Genomic DNA, 22965 nt, shown 5'->3' on the forward strand with positions numbered 1-22965 from the left:
TTTGCATTTGCTCACCCTCAGGCCATTGAGAGGACTTTTTGTATTCAATAGAACATTAACGATATTTAATCAACATGTATATACATATTTGTTTTATTTAACATATAAAAATGTAATACCTACGGCTCCCGATGGTACATTGAGGTCTTTTGAATTAAAACCGTTGGTCTGCATGTGCAAGAAACTGAACATTGTTAACAACATTATTATTGTTAATCCACAAATTTCCCATCACGTGATGTCCAGGCATATATTTTAATATAAGTCCAGACTGTCATGCATGTTTTCAGTGTCTTTTCTTTTTATTAAAGATAATAATGTTGTAAATAATTTTCGATTATTAATACTGTTATTTATTTATTTTTTATTAAGCTTTTTTGTCACTGAACTACATTTAATGAATCGCTAAGGATCTTTCTGTTAAAAATAATCTTTAAATTGAGGTAACTTGTTAGCAAAGGTTCGGCAGTGGAACTGCACCTCACTGTGCCTCCTTAACCAATCACCTACTGTCTAAAACTTACTTAAGGCAGACCAGCACTCTAGAACTGTCTTTCTCGTTCTCTCAAACCCACCCTACCTCCCCCTATTTCCTTGCTTCCCATTAACAATTCTTATATCCCTCTCTTCCCTCCTAGGTTGAATCAGGGTTCAATTACTCTTCCAAAATATTACAAAGACAGTACCCATACTCTGAGTCTCTGGGCATCATCGTGGGACCCCCGATTAACCTACCTACCTGTTCACTGTTTGTATTTTATATATAGTTTATATTTTTCGTTCCCCTTCATCCCACTGTTCTCTTACCATCCCTTTCGTCCCTACAATAAAATCTAGCTCAAAGTGTGGCAGAGTCCATGCTGGTGAATGTTCTACTAAAGGAAAATAAAACACCTACATCTTGGATGGCTTCAGGGTGAGTAAATTTAGTAGTAAAATCTTTTTGTGAATTAAAATAAATAATGAAACACAATAATAATAATAATAATAATAATAATAATAGTACAATACAATGATACAGAAATGTATATTTGAAATACAGCAGTTTATCATCTACAATGCTTAATGGTCATTTTGGTTTCAAAACTTCACAAGAGTCACACAATTAAACCCCAAATATCCTACTCAGCCTACAGTTCAAATATCCCAAAATCCTGTCAATATGAAGAGGTTACTGGAGGAACTTCTTTAATGTTCTTGCAGGAACTGTCCATTTTGAAAAGATGTCTTGAGCTTCTCCAGAAATTAAATGGTGCTTTATGTTTTTGTAACATGGAATGTAGTAAGACAGAAACTTAAACTCAAAAATGATCAGTACCCCTTCTGCTTGAGTTCTTCAAAACCGATTCCACTTTCTGATTCACTGCCCTTGGTCTTGTTTCATCAGATTCTTGATGTTCCACTTCTGGCCAGTACATGAGCGCAGGATCAGAGCGTAGCCGAAGTAGACATTAGCCGGCACTATCTCGAGGCAGCGTCCTGTAGCTCGGCTGATGATTGATTCATTCTTTAGGGAACAAACGTGAAAGAATGGTTTTAGTGACTAAAGGCAAATTTTTTCCAAAGTGCTCTATATAAAACGTGACCCTTTTACCTGTGCAAAGTGCCAAGTTTTCTGGCGTATGCTTGAGACTTTCTCGCAGTTCAGGAGCTGTGGATAGCTGCTGATTTTATCGTCCACCACACACCGAGTATCTTCGCCAGTGCTTCCCAGAGGACCCAGAAAAAGATAACCCTCCTTAGTGTAGCGACCCAGCTTCAAAATAAACCACAGTGGGATAATGTGAATTTATTTCCTTCAGTGATTTGGTAACTGGGTCACAGAGTCATTCAGGGGCATTTTGGCACCCTGCTCTGATGATGTTTACCAGATCCATAATGACAGTTAATGTATTTTAATTATTAGCTGTGTTAAGCTCCAGTGACATGAACTGGTCAAGATTCAATCTGAAACTTCTGATTTCCAGGTTGAATTTAAAGAGGTAGATCAACTCCCAAAAATTATTTACTCACTATTTACTAACTTTTATTAACTATTTTACTAACTAGTTTATTTATAAACTTTATTTTATTTGTTAGGTCCAGAGAAGTTAGTTGAAATGTGCACTTTTTAGTTTGATGTTTGACGTAATCTAAACTGAAACACAAAAAGTGGGTGATTTTTTACCCAAAAGCTTTTTGTTTTTATCCCAGCTTTGCCAGTTAAGGTCGAAAATAGAATAAGTATGTCCTAAACCATAGTATGTTAAAAAGAGTATACCAAATGTTCCTGGATGGTTTACTATTTCCGGGAAAATTTTGAAGTGTAGAAGCGTCCATATTCTAACTGCTAACATTGGCCACAATACATTGCACGTTGGACGTGAATTTGATTAGAACTACAAACATGGAAAAAAGTTTAAACAAACTACAAACATGGCGGACACGCGAGACCAACGGTCAAGTAGAGAGGCTTTGGTAAAGTAGTTTGAATGAATGTTAATTTAAATCTAGCCACTAGTTATCAGTGTTATATTTCATCGGCAACAACGAGAACTTATATCAAGATATGCTTGGACATTCACTTCTTAATTACCCAAAGAGCTGAGGAGATTTCTCTGCATGAAAGACTCGAGTGGCAGATTAACCGGCTGCTGCTGCTTCTCCAATACGGTAGGTAATTAAAGACAAAAGTAACTAAGCAACATAACAGTCTGTTAACGAGGAATTAGTATGTCCCAAAGCTTGCATACTCTTCTGTTACACACTCAAAAGTATATACTTTTCCTTTACAAAAAAAGTACATGCTTTTAGGGCGTAGTACAAGTATGTGAATTGTGACGGTCTACCTTGTTGTCGTATAAATGTAGCCCAAAACTGTGAATAGAGCTGTTGTTGATTCTTGTCGTGTCATTGCTTACTTGCAGCTGATGAACAGAATGCGGAGAACTGTGTCATGGAGAAACTCCCTCTAGACGTAACCTATTTGCTGTGCGCAGACTAGAGTGTAGGTTTAGTGGAGGTCAGGTCTGTGGAGATCAGTGTATCTGTGAGGCTTTACCTGAGGGCCCCAGCCATGGCACGGGTGCAGAGTTGCTGTGTGGTTTTCTTTTATGCCCTGGTCCACACACAGATGGGTCACATTGGTATTGCGAATCTAGAACACATTGAAAGGGTTAACCAACTGATGGCTTGACCCGCTTTTTGTTTGTTAAAAAGTTCTCACTTTGAAATCTGTTTTGATGAGCCATTTTTAACATGAGACCTAAATAACGATGCTGTGCCTCCTCTTTAAAGTCAAAATTTGCACAACCAAAAATTAAATAGTGCAAAAATCTAATGATTTTCTGGTCACACTTTATTTTGATGGTTCTTTTGTTGAATTTAAGTTACATTGCATCTACATGCCAACTAATTCTCATTAGATTATAAGTAGACTGTTAGGTTGGGGTTAGGGTTAGGGTTAGTGTAAGTTGACATGTACATGCAAAGTTTCTTATAGTCAGTCAAATGTCTGTTGAAGGAGCAGTATCAACAGATTTTAAGCAGACAGTCTACTAATACTCAAATGGACCATCAAAATAAAGTGTTAACCAACTTTCTTTTTGGTTGGAAATACATGAGTAGACAATTTGAAGAATGTTTACAGTGTTCTTTTGTATTCAGACATTAAAGGTGTTATTTGTATGAATTTACATGGACTTTTTAAAAAGAAAATGCTTAAAAATGAGTCCTTTCTAGAATTCCTATGATTTCTATGAAAGTCTGTGGACTAATTTTTATGTGAAGGGCTAAAGATACTTTTGCTAATAAAATCAACAGAATGTAATGTGTACACAAGCTCGTGGAAGCCTCTAGAACATATTAAAGGGCACATAGGTTACCCATTTTTTCATATTTAATATAAGTCTTTTGTGTCGCCAGAATGTGTCTGTAAAGTCTGTAAAGGACTGGGTGTGTTTATTTCACCCCAGTATGACAGTTTATACATTATACTTACACACATTTCTGTCCAAAAAGCTTGTAAAGTAGATTTTTCACCATAGGTGCCCTTTAAAGAAGTATTTATAATGTTCAAGAAAATTCTTGCAAAGAAAAATATTGATGTAACAATAGTCTCAAATAGCCAGATCTAAATACTTTATGATAAATGTAACATTTTATCTATGTCTCTCTCTATATGATGTGTGTAAATTGGCAGGTTTGTGCAAACATTCATATCACTGTCATCAGGTGCATCTGATTGTTATTTATGGCTCCTTTTTACTTCTAATCAGAGAATGTATTTAGAGAAATATTCAGACTTAAGTATCATTGAATCATGTTTAACATCTTGACAGTTATGTATAAACAACACCACGAATGAAAAGATGCTGGCTGCAGTTCACTTAATGGCCACCGGTGTCACTACAAGACTTTAAAAAAAATTGTTCACTCAAAAACTAAAAATTCTGTCATCGATTTCTCAACATTGACATGTATAAACGCCTGTTTGAGTTTTTTTTTTCTCTGTTGAACACAAAAGAGGATATTTTGGAAAATGCTGGAAACTGGTAACCATCTACTTCCATAGTATTTCTTTTTCCTACTATGGAACTCAATGGTTACAGGTTTTTTAAATTTTAAAAAATATCTTCTTTTGTGTTAAACAGAAAAAATAAACCCATAAAGGTTTGGAACCAATTGAGGGTTAGTAAATTTTCATTGTGGGGTGAACTATTCCTTTAAATAGTTAGAATCTTTAAAAAGAGTGCTGTCAAGCTAAAAAAAAAATTACAAAAAAAAAAACAAAAAACATGATTCATAGGGGTTTGAGGAGACACTTACTCCACAAGATCAGATTAGACGCAAGATTGGATTCACAAGAATGAGACGAGACGAGAATTTTACAAAATTTTTAAGGAGTCGTTAATCATGAAATATATGAATGGAAAATAGTTTTTTATTAAACAAAAAACAAAAAACATAACAAAATGCAAAATTATTTAGGTGCTTTTTAAAAAAAATGTAATAAGTGGTATTTTCTTTCTATTTTAATGAATTCTATGCTGTAAAGGATGTGCAAACACTGCTAAATATTTAGCTATAAACTCTATTGGCTTCTCCCCTGTACAGTTTCACATGAGAAATCAAACTCTTTTTCACAAATTGAACAATATAAAATCATGTAATTTCATTTTAAAATTTCATTTTTTATTTCTTTTAGCAGTTCCACTTTCATTCTGCAAGATTTCATTGATTCCGCCATGACAACCTCTGGGCTACTGGATGTGAATATGAAGTAGGACTGATAGGAGAGAGTTGTTTTAATGTAATTTGATACCGCACGTTGAATAAAAAAAACATTCAGCTTTTCCCGCACAATATAAACATGTGTTCAGTGATGTGCTCACACTCCAAGAGTTCAGTGTGCATGTGCGCAATTTATACTCGATGATATTTAAATTCAAGAAATAGGAATACTTGACATGTCTAAATTCCATTTGTGTTTACGACGATTATGACTTTAAGCATATCTGAAGTGCTATTCCATCGCATGGTTATAAAACATAATGTTTGTGGCTGCAGTTGTAGCTTCCGTTGGATGTAGCAGCCACTAAATAAAAAAAAAGGTTACGTCACACACAATCAAGTGATACGTGCAACTCCGAGGCCGGCCTGGATTGCCAGGTGTGTTTAAAGCCCTTGATTTGCTGTTCAAATCTAATCCTGCCTCCAATATTTAATGCTAATTTCATCCTCACGCTCCATAATAACATCACAACCCTACGAGACAACTTTTCACCTCAACGAGAAATCTCTCGTGATTTAATCTCGCGAGAACTCGTCATACGAGATCTTGTCACACCCCTAATGATTTATGAACAGTTTCACACAATTGGTTCACACGGCTTGAGTACTATATTCCAATATTATTGATGGCAAACATTAGCGATAGTTCTCAAGAATGTTCTGAAATTAAAGTCAGTTTTGAAGTCAGTGACTCTAAACACCATAACTGTAGGTTTTAGTTTTATGACAGTTACTAAAATTAAATGATTGCACATTGTGCTTCATACAAAATTTCTTCAAAGTTAGTTTTTGTTCTAAGTAGGACAGTCATACTGGTTTTGGTAGGACACGAGGGTGTACAAATGATTTTTGAATGAACTAACCATCTAACAATATCTAAGCAATTATGAGCTTCCAAAACAGCCCCATCAACAAGTGCCAGCTGTGCTATTTAGAGACGCAGTGTTAAGCCCAAAGTATACTTTGGTCATCTGCATTCAATGATGGTCCACACATTGTCCTCGTGATGCAGCTTTTGTTATTAAGAGTGTCCCACACACACAGATCCACATGCAGTCTAATTTTGCAGTCTGCATGATGGTGTGTGTGAATAGCTCAGGCTCGAGGTGAATGTCAAAACATCAAAAGATCCACCAGGTGGTACTACACATTTTAAACTATACCCTGGGGTTGAGTATAGACTGAAAACTGTGTGGACATGGCTGTGTGTGAGACCAAAAGAAGTAAACACAGGCCTTTAGAGTGCAGTCATATTAGCAAAATTGTGCAGGCAAAAATGTCCAGTGGTCTACTGTCAGTGTTTTGACATCTGTGAACCACAACTCAAACAGAAATCCCTTCAAAACAAATAACATTTAACTCAGAACAATGATAAACTTTAGTCTTTAATATGGCACTTACTTCTCCATAAAAGACAGTGTTGTTGTATCTTCTCATTTCTGGATAGATATTGTCGAGGTACCAGTCAAAGTTTTTGCACTGGAGTCTTTTCCTGAGCGCAAGTCTCTCCGATACATCTCCATAGTCAATGCCATGGTTCTACAGGGGAAATAAAGGTAAATAGTATTAAAATCTTTATTATTTCGACATGGGAAAAATGTTAAAGCTGTCACATTCACTGATACACTATATTAGTTTAACTTTTTATTGATGCATGTTAGTCAGAGAGTTACAGTATCAAATATAAAGAATCAGTAAGACATCAGTTGTTCCAATCTGTTAGCAAAATTACAAAATTTGCTGGCAGCTAGCTCTCTGCAACTCTCACATGATCGCCCACTGAAGCTAAGCAGAGCTGCGCCCAGTCAGGACCTGGATGGGAGACCAGATAGGAAACAAAGAGTAGGGGTTTAACCCTGGCATCCTGGCCAAATTTGCCCACTGGCCTATGTTCATCATGCCCTCCTTACCATCCCCATATCATATCAGGTAGATGGTACACACCAGTGGTAGATGAGGAGATTCACCCCAAAAAGATATGTAAAAGCGCTATATAAATGTAAGGAATTATTATTATTAATTAAGTCACATTTCTTCCTCTCTGATCAAACAGTACAATTATGTATTCTTACATCAAACACAATATTTAGGGCAAACACAAATATATATAAATACAGTAATAATTATATATATATATATATATATATATATATATATATATATATATATATATATATATATATATATATATATATATATATATATATATATACAGTTGAAGTCAAAATTATTAGCCCCCCTGAATTAATAGCCCCCGTTTATTTTTTTTCCCAATTTCTGTTTAACGAAGAAAATATTTTTTCAACACATTTCTACACATAATAGTTTTAATAACTCATTTCTAATAACTGATTTATTTTATCTTTGCCATGATAACAGTAAATAATATTTGACTAGATATTTTTCAAGACACTTCAATACAGCTTAAAGTGACATTTAAAGGCTTAACTAGGTTAATTAGGTTAACTAGGCAGGTTAGGGTAATTAGGCAAGTTATTGTATAACGATGGTTTGTTCTGTAGACTATTGAAAAAATATATAGCTTAAAGGGGCTAATAAATTTGACATTAAAATTGCTTTTAAAAATTAAAAACTGCTTTTATTCTAGCCAAATTAAAACAAATCAGACTTTCTCCAGAAGAAAAAATATTATCAGACATACTGTGAAAATTTCCTTGCTCTGCTTAACATCATTAAGAAATATAAAATAATTTAAATAGAAAAATTATTAATGAAATGAAAAAAATTATTTAAATGGGGGGCTAATAAATCAGACTTCAATTGTGTGTGTATTTATATATATATATATATATATATATATATATATATATATATATATATATATATATATATATATATATATATATATATATATATAAAATAACATAAATATTAGGCGATAACAAAATACAGAATAATATATAATGATACAATGTATTAAATTGTTCAGTGATATCTACATGTATATAGAAAATATATTTTAAAATGTATTTTATCTAGGAGTGGGCATCTTTATGCCACCAGAGTAACGTATTTGCTCCTGAGATTGTGTTGTGAAATAAATACAGGCTAAATTATAACTATACATCGTAAATAGAAGCTGACGGAGATGCAACGCAGGCTCATTCTGAAAACATACCCCTATATACATTTGTGGAGAGCGCCAAATACGCCCCAGGAGTTAAGTTTTTGTTTTCGCTGTGTATGCTTGTTCAGATCCCAAAATCTCACATTAAATCCACCAGAGGCCGCTGTCAACTGACTGACTGACCGATCGACTGACCCACCTTCCTCTATCCCTAAACCTAACCAATAGTGTTTTCAAAAGCACCGATTGATCTGCCCACCACTACCCTAAACTCAACTGACAGTTTTAAAAAGCAATCCATAAAAAGAAAATCCCTTGCCTGATTTTTACCATGCTTTCAGATTTTAACACATTCTCACCCTGTTACTGACTTGTTTATTTTAATTTTTGGCTTCTATTTTTGTCTTACCTGCTGTCTGGAACAGTTCTTCGTCAGACTCAAAAACCCCAACCTTGTGGTCGTGCGTCTTAATCTGCCGACGTACATGGCAAGCTACTGGACAAACGGTAACAGCAGGAAAGCCGTCCAAATGAAGGTAAGCAGTCAGCTGATAAAGCACGAAAAGGAATGGCATCATACCATCCCGTAGCGTATGTTTTAAAGAAGAAATGCAGCCATACATAGCTCTGGCTACATAATTGTGATCTCCAGAAATGTGTATATGTATATGTTTTCAGAATGAGCCTGTGTTTGCAGAGATGCATTTAAAGTTGTATTTTGTGGGTTAATGTATATAAAAACACAGGCAGGTATTAATATCAACCTCGACATAAACAGACGAGTTTTAATCGCATATTTTCACTCCATAAAAATCACTAAGAGCTGAGTGATATGTCCGGTTTTCAAAATAAAAGTCCCACATACGTAGTAAGCATAATAGATTAGATCAAAAATAATGGGGAAATTATCATCAATGTAATTTCATGAAAAGTTGTGGCCAATCAAAACGCAAGTCTATGGCGTGCATATTAATGATCCTGTATTTTGTTCTGATCTGCCTGTTTTACATCAGGATTTTACAGTTACAGAATTTGCAAGAGAACAAGAAAACAATCGCGTTTCGAGACATACGGTATGTCATTTCCATGTACTGAACTCTTATTATCAAGCTATGCCTAGATATATCCAGTTTCATTCTATGCCACCTTTTATTGCTTACCTTCATCGGAAGGTTCCATGCCAAATAGACATTAGATTTGTATTGGTCCATCCAGACTTCAGCAACTCGAAGAGCATTCCGTCTTGTGTGAAAGGCAATGTTACTGTGGTAGGGCTTCTTTGTTCGAGCAATATGGGCCACTCTGGAACAGGGCAGAACTTCCATGCTGCCCCCACACAACCAAACCTGGATTTCAAAACATATGCCAGTAAAAAAAATTCAGTTCTGGCAAAATTTTAAAAGTAAAAAGTCAAAAATTCCTATCAAATAGAGGTTGTATGGAGTGAGCGTAGGTGAGGTTTAGTTTGCGAATGCTCTACTTTAGCAGTGGGATGTGGGTGGCATACTAACCCTGATTCCCAGCTCTATATTTTCGCCTCCATACACATCCATCCCTGCGTCCAGTAGGCCCAATCCCCAAAGTATTCCCGGTTTACCACAAAGAACAGCCTATCATTGCAGGCGTCCTAAAAAATACAAATTTTTACAATTAGTTTTTTCAATGCTGCTTGATATATTATTGAATAACTCATGAACAAATAATGAATGTCATTGCTGACTGTATAACTAAATAAAATATTAAATATTGACAACAGTTAAAATATATAATATCCTATATTATTTTGTAACCCGCAGTGCTACTGCACGCAACTTGGTATGAGCAGGGATCGAACCCGGCGATTCTTTACATGGGAGTCGGTTGCTCTAATAAGGAAGCTAAAGACCATGGCATCTAGCGGTTGTCGCTAGAGCACCTTAGAGGTCAAAGGAGTGAGATTACCTGCATAGCACTTAGCTAGCTGGCTGCTGTTACACTAACCCTCTAAACCTCACTCCCATGCCAGACGAGGCCCCATGTTTTAACCCACTGGTGCTACTGCACCTTTCTTGTATCGGTGTCTGTCGCTTACAGGTCAGAAGAGTGAGGTTTACCTGTATAGCACTTCACTAGCTAGCATCTGTTACATTTAATGCTGTATTATATGTTTACTGTTTGACGAAGAAATTATTTATATTTTATTTTGATATTTACTTTTTTTATCGATTTTAGTTGATATGGAACCAATTTAGATGCCACATTCATTCTTAATAGTAAGATCATTTTTTAAGGTTTGTGTTTGAGAGGAAAATGTTAGCAAATGTACTTTTAGGATCACTTAACCTGTAACATATTAATTTGAAAGTATTATTTCTGCTTTTAACCCATGGGATATGAAACTGTGGTGCTGAAACCAGAGATACACAATGAGAAACAATATTGTTGTAGAATATTGGCAAGCCAAAAACCAATCACAATCTGAACAATGCTAACCTCATTAAATATTAACATGCTTTAAACCGCTGCAACTTTCAGCATGCTCTGTTTACTTTCAGCCTTTCAGTGAAACACTCTGGTGTACTTTAGCTATTATTTTATGGTTTAATATTTTCTATATAATTTAGAATGACCAGGGCAGATACAGTCGCCAGCCACTTTATTAGGTACACCCATTCAACTGCCTGTTAGCGCAAATATCTAATCAGCCAATCACATTTAAACTCAATTCATATAAGCAGCTCAATGCACTTAGTAAGTAAACATGGTTATGGCAATCTTCTGAACTTTATAATCAGAAACAAAAGTAATTTGTAAGTGCCATTTAACCATGTCACAGTTGTTCGATTCAGACAAGTTTGGTCTGAGTGTTTCAGAAACTGCTGATCTACTAGGATTTTTAACAGAGAATGGCTCAAAGAGAGATTATCCAGTGAGCAGCAGTCCCGTGGGTGAAAAAGCCTAGTCGATCAGAGGTGATTCAGCAGATAGAAAGACAGCATTTACTCAAACTACCATCTGAGGTCTGTAGAAGAACATCTCTGAATAAACAACACATCAAACCTTGAAGCAGATGATCACATCAGTGGCAGTTCTGTGAAATAAGAACTGCCAATTGAGTCTACATATTCAATTCATTATCAAAAATTCTAAATTGCACGTGTTGTTGTATAGACAATAATGTCCCTGTCCATAGCTATGTTTCCATCCACCTAATTGTATGGCCATTTTGGAATGTTGCATAAAAAATGCTTAACGGAAACACTAAGATGCTCAGAAACTTTGAAAAATGTGCATAAAAAAAACTGCACATTTGCACTTCACATTTTGTGCACAACTGAGTAGGTTAAGCTTTGTATTTGATATGAAAAAAATTTGCATAATTATGATGGAAACACATTTACTGAATAAATTCATGCATGCGCATCAAAAAAAGAGATGTGATTCTGTTTTAAAGAGCCCATATTACATGAAATAGGGGTCATATTTAGGTTTGTAAGGGTCTCCAACAACAGTCTAATATGCATGCAAGGTCATAAAACACTTTTTATGGTCTTATAATCTGCATTTATTTTTACCTAATTATCCCAGCGACTCCCATATGAATCGTTCAGCGATTCATTTGTTCCCAACCCCCTCTCAGCGTGAAGCTAATCTGCGCTGATTGGACCGATGACAGCCTGCTGCGATTGGTCGACAGTGACAGGCTTCAGCACGAGACAGAGTGAAATGCCCAGCTGGTAATCAACTATATAAAAGTAGTCACAGTGCACACGGCGCTTCATAGTGTAAAGGCTTTTTTCACACACACACACAACCCTCCTCAGAAGAACTGGGGAGATCGACGCGAGTCTCCTAGCCTCTCCCTCTCCCTCTCTCTCTCTCACACACACACACAACGCTCCTCAGAAGAACTAGGGAAAGCGACGCGAGTCTCTCTCTCTCTCTCATCTCTCTCTCTCTCTAATCTCTCTCTCTCTCTCTTACTCACACACACACACACACACACACACACACACACACACACACACACACACACACACACACACACACACACACACACAACGCTCCTCAGAAGAACTAGGGAAAGCGACGCGAGTCTCCTCTCTTCTCTCTCCTCTCTCTCTCTCACCACACACACACACACACACACCAACGCTCCTCAGAAGAACTAGGGAAAGTGACACGAGTCTCCTGTCTCCTAGCTTACGATCGCCATAGCAACGACAAACGGCAGTGGAACGCGAGCTCACAAAAGCCTTTAACGTTAAATCCGTAAACAAAGCGGCACGCGTCGCGTTTTTACGTGGCTTACATGTGATAAGAGAATATAAGAGTAACCGCGTGTACTGTACCAGGTTAACAACTCATCTTTGGGTGTAGAGACTGTCAATATTATCCATCTGAGCACAGCGTGACTTCATTCGACCGGCGGCGTCTGTGTGTGTGTGTCTAGTGTTTTTTCTGTGTTAGTGGGCGGGGCCGCACGTTTCAAATCTCCCTGGTTTGCGCGCGTAACTACTGGCGAGGCTTGTGTTTCGTGGCTGCATCATCGCGAAACACCTAATGACTCGTTATCAAGACGACTCGTTTGAAGCACTATGAGTCGACTCTTTTATAGATGAATCAATAGTTTAAACACTGTACACTTACAGATTTAAGCCTTAGCTGGATATTTCACTTCACTTAGAGCTGTGTTACACACTACATGGAAGGGCATTTTCAAAAACCCATAATATGAGCTCTTTAATAGATCATGTGTTAAAACATCTGAAATGTTGTTTTGGTCATTCTAAATCCCTTAGCCAAAGTCTGTCATTAAAGTGGTTTGCGATTATTTTATTATTACCTCCCAGAACTGTCTTGAGTGTCTGCGCTCCCAAAGAGCCACCTCCATTCATTGCACTTTGTCTTCATATGAGATACAAAACAGGCCTCAGTGAGACGTCAAGACGTGACAATTTTGTTCTCTTTGACTCATCAAGATGAAAAAGATGCTTTATTTGCAAATGATTTATGCAATATACCAGCTTTGTACATAAGTTTAATTTGTATCTTTGGATGGAAACATAGGTACTGTATATTCTTTTGACCACAGTGAGTCTATCATGATATGGCTAGTTCCAACAGGATATCAAGACATGTTCACAAAGCTCAAATCATGGATAATTTGATAATTAAAATGGCTGCCACAGTTATTAGATACCAATTCAAAAAAGCACATTTAGGATGTGGTGAAACAGCAGATTTGCATGATGGATATGTATGATGCTATAATGTCAATTAGTCTAAAATATCTCTAATGATGTTACCAGCACTTTGTTGAATCTGTCATTATTATTTAAGGCAGTTCTGAAGGCAAAAATGGATCCAATCCAATACTAGTAAGGTGTATCTAATAAAGTAGCTGGTGAATGTATATACTGTAGGGGAATTTTCCACAGCTGGTCCTCCAAGTTCTGTTATTCAAACAGTAAGTTTGCAGGCTCTTTGTTCACTGAGCTTGTCCAGTCAATTAACATTATAATTATGCAAATAAAAAAAAGACTCAATCCCAATTCTACCCCTTAGCCCTTTCCCTTACCCCTTGTTTTGTACATTCACATGGGGTGGTAAGGGTGTCCCAGTTCTCTTTAGCTTGAAGGAGTAGGGTTAACAGGACGGGTTACAGGACCACACTTGAAACCAAGGGGTACAAACATTTCCCAGAATACACCAGCTACAACAGCAGCATGGCTGCACACGGAAGTCAAGAGATGCACAAATTAGTATTTTTTATCATTACAAATTTTTACAACAACAAGCATATGTTTTAATACACTTATAATGGCGTTCGTGTTTTACGATCATGCTTTGTAAAAGAACGATAAAAAATCAGCTAAATTTTGCTATCTACAATTCATGATAATAACTCTTGTATAGCAGTTCCACAACATACTTTCACATGTCACTCGGTGACACTCGAATACCATGTCAGAAAAATCTAGTGGCTGGGAATGACCTTTTTACAGAGTCTGCTATAATTAGGGGTCCTAGCACATAGTGCTGAACCCTGTTGTTTTTGTTAATGTTGTGTTCATGTTTTTAGATAGTTGAAAATGGTCACAGTGTAAATGCGCAGTACAGTTACAATCTTATTGCCACATTATATCATTATGATAACATGATATTGTTGCCTTCAGTGATTTCCTGAAGACGAATAACAAAAAAATAACGTAACTGAAATAACTGCAGTAGTCGCAATCGTCGATCTTATATGAAGTAAAAGCTTGCGATGACACGATGACGTGTGCAGGTGTTGTAGTGCTTTACCATTTCTTAGGGGTAAAATTTAAAGCCCTTCCTCTTCACACTCTGTTTTAAGGGCCAAGTGGAAGGGGTAGGGGTAAAAAATAGAACTGGGATTGGGCCAAAAGCTAATGGTCACAAATGTACAATGTGAAACCTTGCCACCTGGTCACCCAAGACAAATTACTAAACCAAAGTAAGAATAATGTGCATTGCAAGCATTCAGAATGAATGATCTCCTCTAAAAAGTTCAGTAGGACCATACCTGATAGGTGCAGAAGTGTCCCCTTCGTCCCACCACTGTTTGGGTGGGCTGATATACATACACCAGAGCTCCCAGTTGTAGCCGTGGCCTGAGTTCTCATAGCGTTCCAGCTCAAACGTCTCATCTTTAATGTTATCTATGGAGGGCAGGATGATCCTCTTGTGGTTCTCCTTGATTCTAGACAGAACTGGTTCAGCCCTGACAAGGGGATGCAGAGGTTAGATCATTATAAGCAAAACTGTATTGCACACTTCTAATAACACTTCTTCAACTCTTCTGTGAAGCTAAATCTAATTCTGGCTTCAGAATGTGTTGGCTGGTTTCTCGCCTCACATCAGCCAATTAGATGGACCTACAGAGGGTACATGCATCAAGACCCTGTTTACACGAGCCATTAAAATCTGTTTCATCTGAACTGTACTAAATATAGATGTTAGTGTGCATGATTCATGATCTGATTAGAGAAACTACATTGGTTTTTTAAGAAATATACAGCATAGGCTCATTGTGAAAACGCAGCCCTATATACATTTATGGAGAATGCAAATTATGTAGCTAGAAGTACGTATGGCTGCATTTCATCTTCAAAACGAATGCTACGGGGCAGTATGACACCATTCCTTTTTGTGCTTACAAGCTGACTGTTTACGCATGGCTTTCCCGCTGTTACCAGTTTGCCCAGTAGCTCACCATGTACGTTGGCGGACTTGAGACACAGAGAGGACCTTACCACGACAACGGGATTCGAGTCCGGTAAAGACAGATTTTAGACAGAAGGTAAGACAAAACAGAAGCCAAAAAATAAAGTAAACAAGTAAACAACAGGGTGAGAATGTGGTAAAATTTGAAAACGTGGTAAAAATCAGGCTGTCGTGATGGCTTTTCCTTTGTCTGAATTGCTTTTGAAAACTGTTGGTTTGGTTTAGGAAAGTAGGTGGGCGGGTCAAGCGGTGCTTTTGAAAACACTATTGGTTGGGTTTAGAGAAGGAGCAGGATGGGTCAGTCGATTGATCGGTCAGTCAGTCTCTGGTGGATTTACGCAAGAACAGCAGGCGTGAATGGCACTCACAAGAGAAATTTGAGATCTGAAAAAGCCTCTGGTTGATTCGCGAAAACAAAAACTGCAAAAAAAAAAAAAAAACGTAGCTCCTGGGATGTATTTGGCACTCTCCAGAAATGTATTTAGCGGTACATTTTCAGATTGAGCCTGAGTCGGAAATATATGTACAACATACTTTTAAAAGGGTTTAACCACTATTAGATGGACATTAACCAGTTAAGCACCAGTTTTGCAAGGTTATGCGTTTGCCTGGTTGTTTCTGTAAACCAGCTTAAACCAGTTTAATCCAGTTTACACCAGCAAAACCAAGTGTTTTTCATCATTAATCATGTCATTATTTAAAATAAGAAAAAAATTTCTTTGAATAGCGATGCATTGATTGAGAGTTTACAAGTTTGTACAAGCAAATGGGCTGATTCTGATACAGAGTGCTGATTTTGTCATTTATTTTATTTTAAGCAAGAGACAAGAATGAAAATATTAGTTGAAGAACAAGCTGTTTATTTGGTTAGCGCTGTAAACAAAGCAGGGCTGTGCTTATGATTGGTCAATCAGTGCATCTCTAGTTTATAATTTTGGAATACTGCATGCACAAATGTAAAATTTGTTAGTATACTTGGAAGAAACCCCTTTCATTTTCTTAATTTGACTTCCGATGACATACTTGATGAAAACACTTGGAATGTTCCACTTGAAAGCCAATCACAAGAGATTAAACTTGAAAAACATGTTACTACTAGTTGTAAACATCTACAATATCCGTCTCAGCTGAGCACTTTAGTTTAGATCACCCAAGATGGATGTTAGTACCAGTTATAAACAGTCCTAAAGAGTCGAGGTGAAAATGAGACCATCTATAAGACCAGCAGCATATTGTGGCAAGTGCTCAATTCTCACCATGTAGGCGTGAACTCAACATGGGCATCAAAGAAGCCGGTCACCTCCCCAGTGGCCACTTTCCAGCCCTCGATGCGAGCCCGTATAAGCCCCTCTCTCTTCTGATTGCGCACTATTTTGATAAGACCTGGGTAGCGCTTGTTGACGTACTCCTCCAGTGGGCCTTTCAGTTGCACTGTCATGCACACACACACACACACACACACACACACACACATAAATGGTAAAGAGGGGGAAATCTTGTTTCATGGTGCTTGAGTGTTTGTTGCTGTGTTTAAAGCACACCAGAGGAAATGTGTCTCCTACGCCAAAACTCTTCCCGTGCCTTTGATCTGTGCAATGGGGATCCACATCAACCCCCTGGAAAGCACGTTCTTGGAAAGCGGTCCCTTTCCCCACGTTAAACACTGTCATCTGCATTCCGAGTGACAAACCGTGAATCACTGACATTATGAGGACAGAATTGGGTGTGCTGCTCGCCTGCCGCCTCATCTCAGCAAACGCAGGCTTTTCCCTTAGCGTTGATGGACGGCTGGCCCTCTGCCACCAGCTCGTGCCAACAATGCGATGGAAATTGAACTGTCTCTCTGGGAAGGCCTGAGCACACACTTTGTACAATAGACAAGCATGGCCATGTGCAGCGTGAGCAAAGGGTGCTTGACAAACAACTCCAGATTATCAGTGTTGACACTACCCGCCACATTACAACACAATGGATTAGACTCAATCAGAATGCTTTACAACAAAAATTATTCGAAGAAACTGTTTCTATGTCAACTAATGGTTTCTAAGATGTTCTGGGCGATTTTGTTGTGCTATCTAGGATTTGGTTTAGTCCTTTTTGCAGATCCATTTGAACAGGGATCATTTTGACAGTGCTGTCATCTGTTTTTAGTACATTTGCTGCAATGTAAACATACCCGAACACCATGTCCTAGCTAGTTTTATTAACGCTACAAACGTAATAAAAGGTCATAAACTACTTATACACATGTCTTCTTAACCATCCATGACAGCAACATCCAAAATTCAATTGCAGAACATATTTATGCAATGCTGCGGTTGAATAAAGGCAAAAAATTATCACCTCAGAATAAATTTCTTGCCATACTGAAAGCATGAGTAGATAGTTTGAGCCGGATCTTGCCGGATCCTGTTCCGGGAAATGTCAGATATTCGTGTTTTGCGCTCCCGTATTTATTTTATTTGATCTGGTATTAACTTTTGCATGGTAAATACCTGCATGTGTGTGTGAGAGAGAGAGAAAGAATTTGAATGAGTCCGAATAAAAAACAGCGAGCAAAGCTGTGTGGATTTTGTGCACGGTAGTCACTTTTGACCATTCGGCTTTTTTACATTTAGAATCACTCCTATTGGTCGGTGACTATTGTTATTATTTGTATTTTCAAATGCCAGAGGCAGTCAAGCTATATTATTTTTTAAACCATGAGTAAATCTGATATTGAGCCTGATCAAAAGAGATCTTGAGAAGATGAAACTGGGCGAATGGATCAGGAAAGTGGAAGACAGAAGCAAAGCGATCTCAAGTCAGCCAGAATACATGAAGGAAGAACTAACTGTGGGCCTCTTCTTGGAGATTGGATTGAGTGAGTCATTTTCGCTTGGCACATAATTGTAAACACAATGTCAGGGATGTTAGTAAACTGGATAGAGATGTTTCATACGATTTATGTTTGTAGCTCCATATTTGTTTGTTTTTTTACCCATTGTTGACCCATAACGTTATATAATTAATATAAAAAATAATTAAAGACAGTTCAGAAATTTTGATGCTCTTTTTTGCACTATCACTGCTTATTGACGTCATGTTCTGGAAAAACTAAAATGTGTGGCGGACGTCGGTCACGGTAACTTTTTTTTTTTTTGTTCAGGAAATTATCCATTTACAAGTTAAGCCCTGAGCACACATATACAGCAGTCAACGTTTGAAGTGGATCAAAACCTTTCATCAAAGTTGTCCTAAAACTATTAAGAAACACCCATTCTTGTCTTAAGACAACTTTAAAACAAAACTTTTTTGATCGACTTCAAATGTTGACCACTGTAGTTTTAAAATGACTCAATCCAACATTTATCAGTCACTCAGCATGTACTTTCAATAATGTTAAAGAGGTTTAATGTGTATCAATTAGATTATAAACCTGGCCATTTTGTTGGGAGTGCAGTGCACTGTCTGCGCTTTTGAATTGTCTCATATTTAAATGTTTCTGCCGAGTTGTTAAAATCTGGATTTCTGCAGGTTTCACCAAGTTAAATTAAGACTTTTCAAGACCATTTAATTGAAACTTTAGACTTATACAGGGCTAAATGCTAAATATATTTTTCGAATATCCCAGTTAGAAAAGATTTTCACTTGCCCTATCAAAAAACTATTAAAATGTAATACATTTAATAATACAATAATAATCTTTTTTTTTTCTTTTTTTTTAAATTAATTTTCAACTACATCCGTTCACAAAACCTATAGCCCTTATCAAGAATATAACAAAACACAGCTGTCAAATACTTCAGTCTACAATAATAATAATTAATAATAAAAATATAGGTCAGGTCAGTATTATCAGCAGTAAATAAACAGAGAACCTTATAGCAAATGTTACTTTAAGGAAAGACTGACTAAATTCTCTTTTATATAAAATGTTAATTTACTTGAGATGGATTGTTGGTGATTGTAGGGTGTTAATGGTCAGATTGGATATCATGAAAAAAGGAAAATTAAGACCTGTTAAAAAATATTTAAGACCTACAACACAACATTTTCAGCAGATTTAAGACTTTCCTAGGCCTAAAACTTAGCTTTTGAGATTTAAGAGGTTTTTAAGACCCAGCGGATACCCTGTAACAAGCGGTATGTAAGCCCTGAAAAATTATGTAAATATAAACTTCTCTTGTCAACTCTCACCGTTCTCACTGTTGTCATCCACAAGATGATCTCCTTTAGAAGATGTGCTGGGTGTTTGTGGTTGACAGCTGAATGGACTGAACGCAGAATGACGGACAATGCCTCGTTCACAAAGATGACAAATTATGGAAATCGGTGGCAGGTGCACGGGGGAAAAAAGGCCTTTTGCCATCTATAAAAACACACACGGTGGACACACAGAATATCACATTATCTATAAAACAAACAAGCTTCTTGAGTCTTCCTTTGCTACACAAGGAGGTGGTGAAAACCTTTCACTTCCTAACAGAATGAAAAGCCAATTTGCTCGCTTGGCTTATTTGCACATTTTCACCATAACAATTACACAGCCTAGTGGGGCACAAATATGAAGCTATTTATAGAACCTCGCTTGAACTCAGAAACAGTAAATGCCACTTTTCTCTCCTCAGCAAACTCGGTATATGGAAAATCTTAAGCACATTCTACTTAATGATGTTTTTAACAAAGTTCATAAGGAGCATGTTCAGATAATTAACCTAACACAAGGCAGACTACATTTAGTAATCAGCCTAATTAATCAAGGGGTAAATACGTGTGCAAAAATGACTCAGCTCTGTCCCTTGGCAGCATCCCTCCACCAACCCCCTCACTTATATCACTCTTATCTCAACCAAGAGTTACTTCGGGTACAGTCAAAATACTGAGCTCAGTGCCCTCCCTTTGGACAGCCCATCAAATACCATAAAGCTGTGGTCACACTGGACTTTTCTCCCCATAGACTTCATTAATTCGTGCATCAAGTTTCGCAGTTCATTGCATTGCAAAGTTCAAGCTTGGTGAACTCTGACCTGCGAAATCGCATCACTTGGCTGCGTGAGACCAATCGAAGATCAAAACATGACCTCTCTGGACAAATAAAAAATATGGAGCAATCACTCACTTCTTTTAATGTCTAATCATCTTGTTTAATCCTACCCATTTTCGCAGCGCCATAAAACAGAATTTCGCACTCACAAACTCTTGTGTGACCGCAGCATAACTTTCTGTCTAATTAGTGTAAATACGTGTGAACTCCTGAATCTACAGCTATAGGTTTTTCTTATCTTTGCCCTTCAGGTAAATCAATCATATTACATCAAGAGTAACTGTAAGGTACCTAAAGGTTAAAATAAAAAGGTCAGTGGCACTAACTTGCTGGGACGGTAGTCTGGAATTGATCTATCCAGAGAGATTTTGTCACTCAGAAATGCATTGTAGCCATATTTCTCCCTCAGGAATTTGGCCTCCTTTTCTTCTGCTGGTGTAAGTGTGGCTGGTATACCTCCTCTACCCCGGCCTCCAAAAACCTTCGATAAGTCCAAGAGACTTGGACAAACCTATTCAACATAAATGACTTACTTCATTAGATTATTTTAATGGGACAGTTCACCCAGAAATTAAAAATTATTACTCATCATTTACTCATCCTTGTTTAATCATACTTGTTCCAAACCGGTTTAGTTTATTTCTTCTTCTAACATTTATCTTGCTTTGTGTTCAACAGAAGAAATAAATGATGAGTAAGTTTTATTTTTTGGGTGAACTATCTATTTGATTTTTGTGAAAAATACTATGAACACATTTTACAATATAACACAGTGCATCCGGAAACTATTCATAGCGCTTCACTTTTTCCACATTGTTTTATGTTACTGCCTTATTCCAAAATGAATTAAATTCATTTATTTCCTTAAAATTCTACACACAATACCCCATAATGACAATGTGAAAAAAAGAGTTTTTTATTTGTTGCAAATTTATTAAAACAAAAAACCTGAAAAATTACATGTACAGAAGTATTCACAGCCTTTGCTCAATACTTTGTTGATGCACCTTTGGCAGCAATTACAGCCTCAAGTCTTTTTGAATGATGCCACAAGCTTGGAACACCTGTCTTTGGGAATTGTTCCTCTTTGCAGTACCTCTCAAGCTCTATCAGGTTGGATGGGAAGCGATGATGTACAGCCATTTTCAGATCTCTCCAGACATGTTCAATAGAATTTAGCTCTGGGCTCTGGCTGGGCCACTCAAGGACATTCACCGAGTTGTTGTGAAGCCACTCCATTGATATTTTGGTGGTGTGCTTTGGGTCATTGTCCTGCTGGAAGATAAACTGTCACCCCAGTCTGAGCTCAAGAGCACTCTGAAGCAGGTTTTCATTCAGGATGTCTCTGTACATTGCTGCATTCATCTTTCCCTCTATCCTGACTGTTCTTCCAGTTCCTGTTGCTGAAAAACATCCCCACAGCATGATGTTGCCACCACCATGCACCAATGTAGGGAGGGTATTAGCCTGGTGATGAGCGGTGCCTGGTTTCTACAAATGTAACGCCTGGCATTCACTCCAAAGAGTTCAATTTTTAGTCTCATCGGACCAGAGAATTTTGTTTCTTATGGTCTGAGAGTCCTTCAGATGCCTACAGACAATTCCTTTGTCTTCATGCTGGTTTGTGCTTTGACATGCACTGTCAACCCTGGGACCTTCTATAAAAACAGGTGTATCCCTTTTCGAATCATGTTCAATCAACTGAATTTACCATAGGTGAACTCCAATTAAGCTGCTGAAACATCTCAAGAATGATCAGTGGAAACAGAATGTACCTGAGCTCAATTTAGAGCTTCACGGCAAAGGCTGTGAATACTTCTATACATGTGATTTTTCAGGATTTTAATTTTAATAAATTTGCAACACTTTCAAAAAAATATTATTTACATTGTCATTATGGAGTATTGTTGGTAGAATTGTGAGGAAATAAATGAATTTAATCCATTTTGGAATAAGGCTGTAACATAAAAAATGTGGAAAAAAGTGAAGCGCTGTGAATACTTTCCAGTTGCACTGTATGTAGCTGTTTTGTGACTTACCATTGAGTTGTCTGTACACCACATCTTCCCAGTGATCCCAGTCTCTTCAAGAGTACATCATGAGTGATGCTGGTCTTCATATCTTTTTGATTTAGTGGCTAATTTGTATATTTGTAGGATCTCATTCGTACATTTCAGTTTGATTTGCTCATCTCCAAATGATTTGGGCACACACCTCCTTTTAAAAAACTTACGAATTAAATCGTATGAACACATATGAATTAGCCACTTTTTTCTGACAAAAATCAAAATAGTTACATTTCCTTGTGAAATCAGGCTAATTGCATCTTGGTCTGCAGAATGTCTGCCCA

The 22965-nt window shown here is 37.2% G+C and overlaps 1 pseudogene; it reads right to left on the reverse strand.

Moving 5' to 3' along the window:
* Nucleotides 1-952: 952 nt before the first annotated feature.
* Nucleotides 953-22734, reverse strand: LOC130242161 (polypeptide N-acetylgalactosaminyltransferase 17-like; annotated as a pseudogene).
* Nucleotides 22735-22965: the final 231 nt, after the last annotated feature.

This window comes from Danio aesculapii, chromosome 15, assembly GCF_903798145.1.
Source record: "Danio aesculapii chromosome 15, fDanAes4.1, whole genome shotgun sequence".
Classification (NCBI taxonomy): Eukaryota; Metazoa; Chordata; class Actinopteri; order Cypriniformes; family Danionidae; genus Danio; species Danio aesculapii.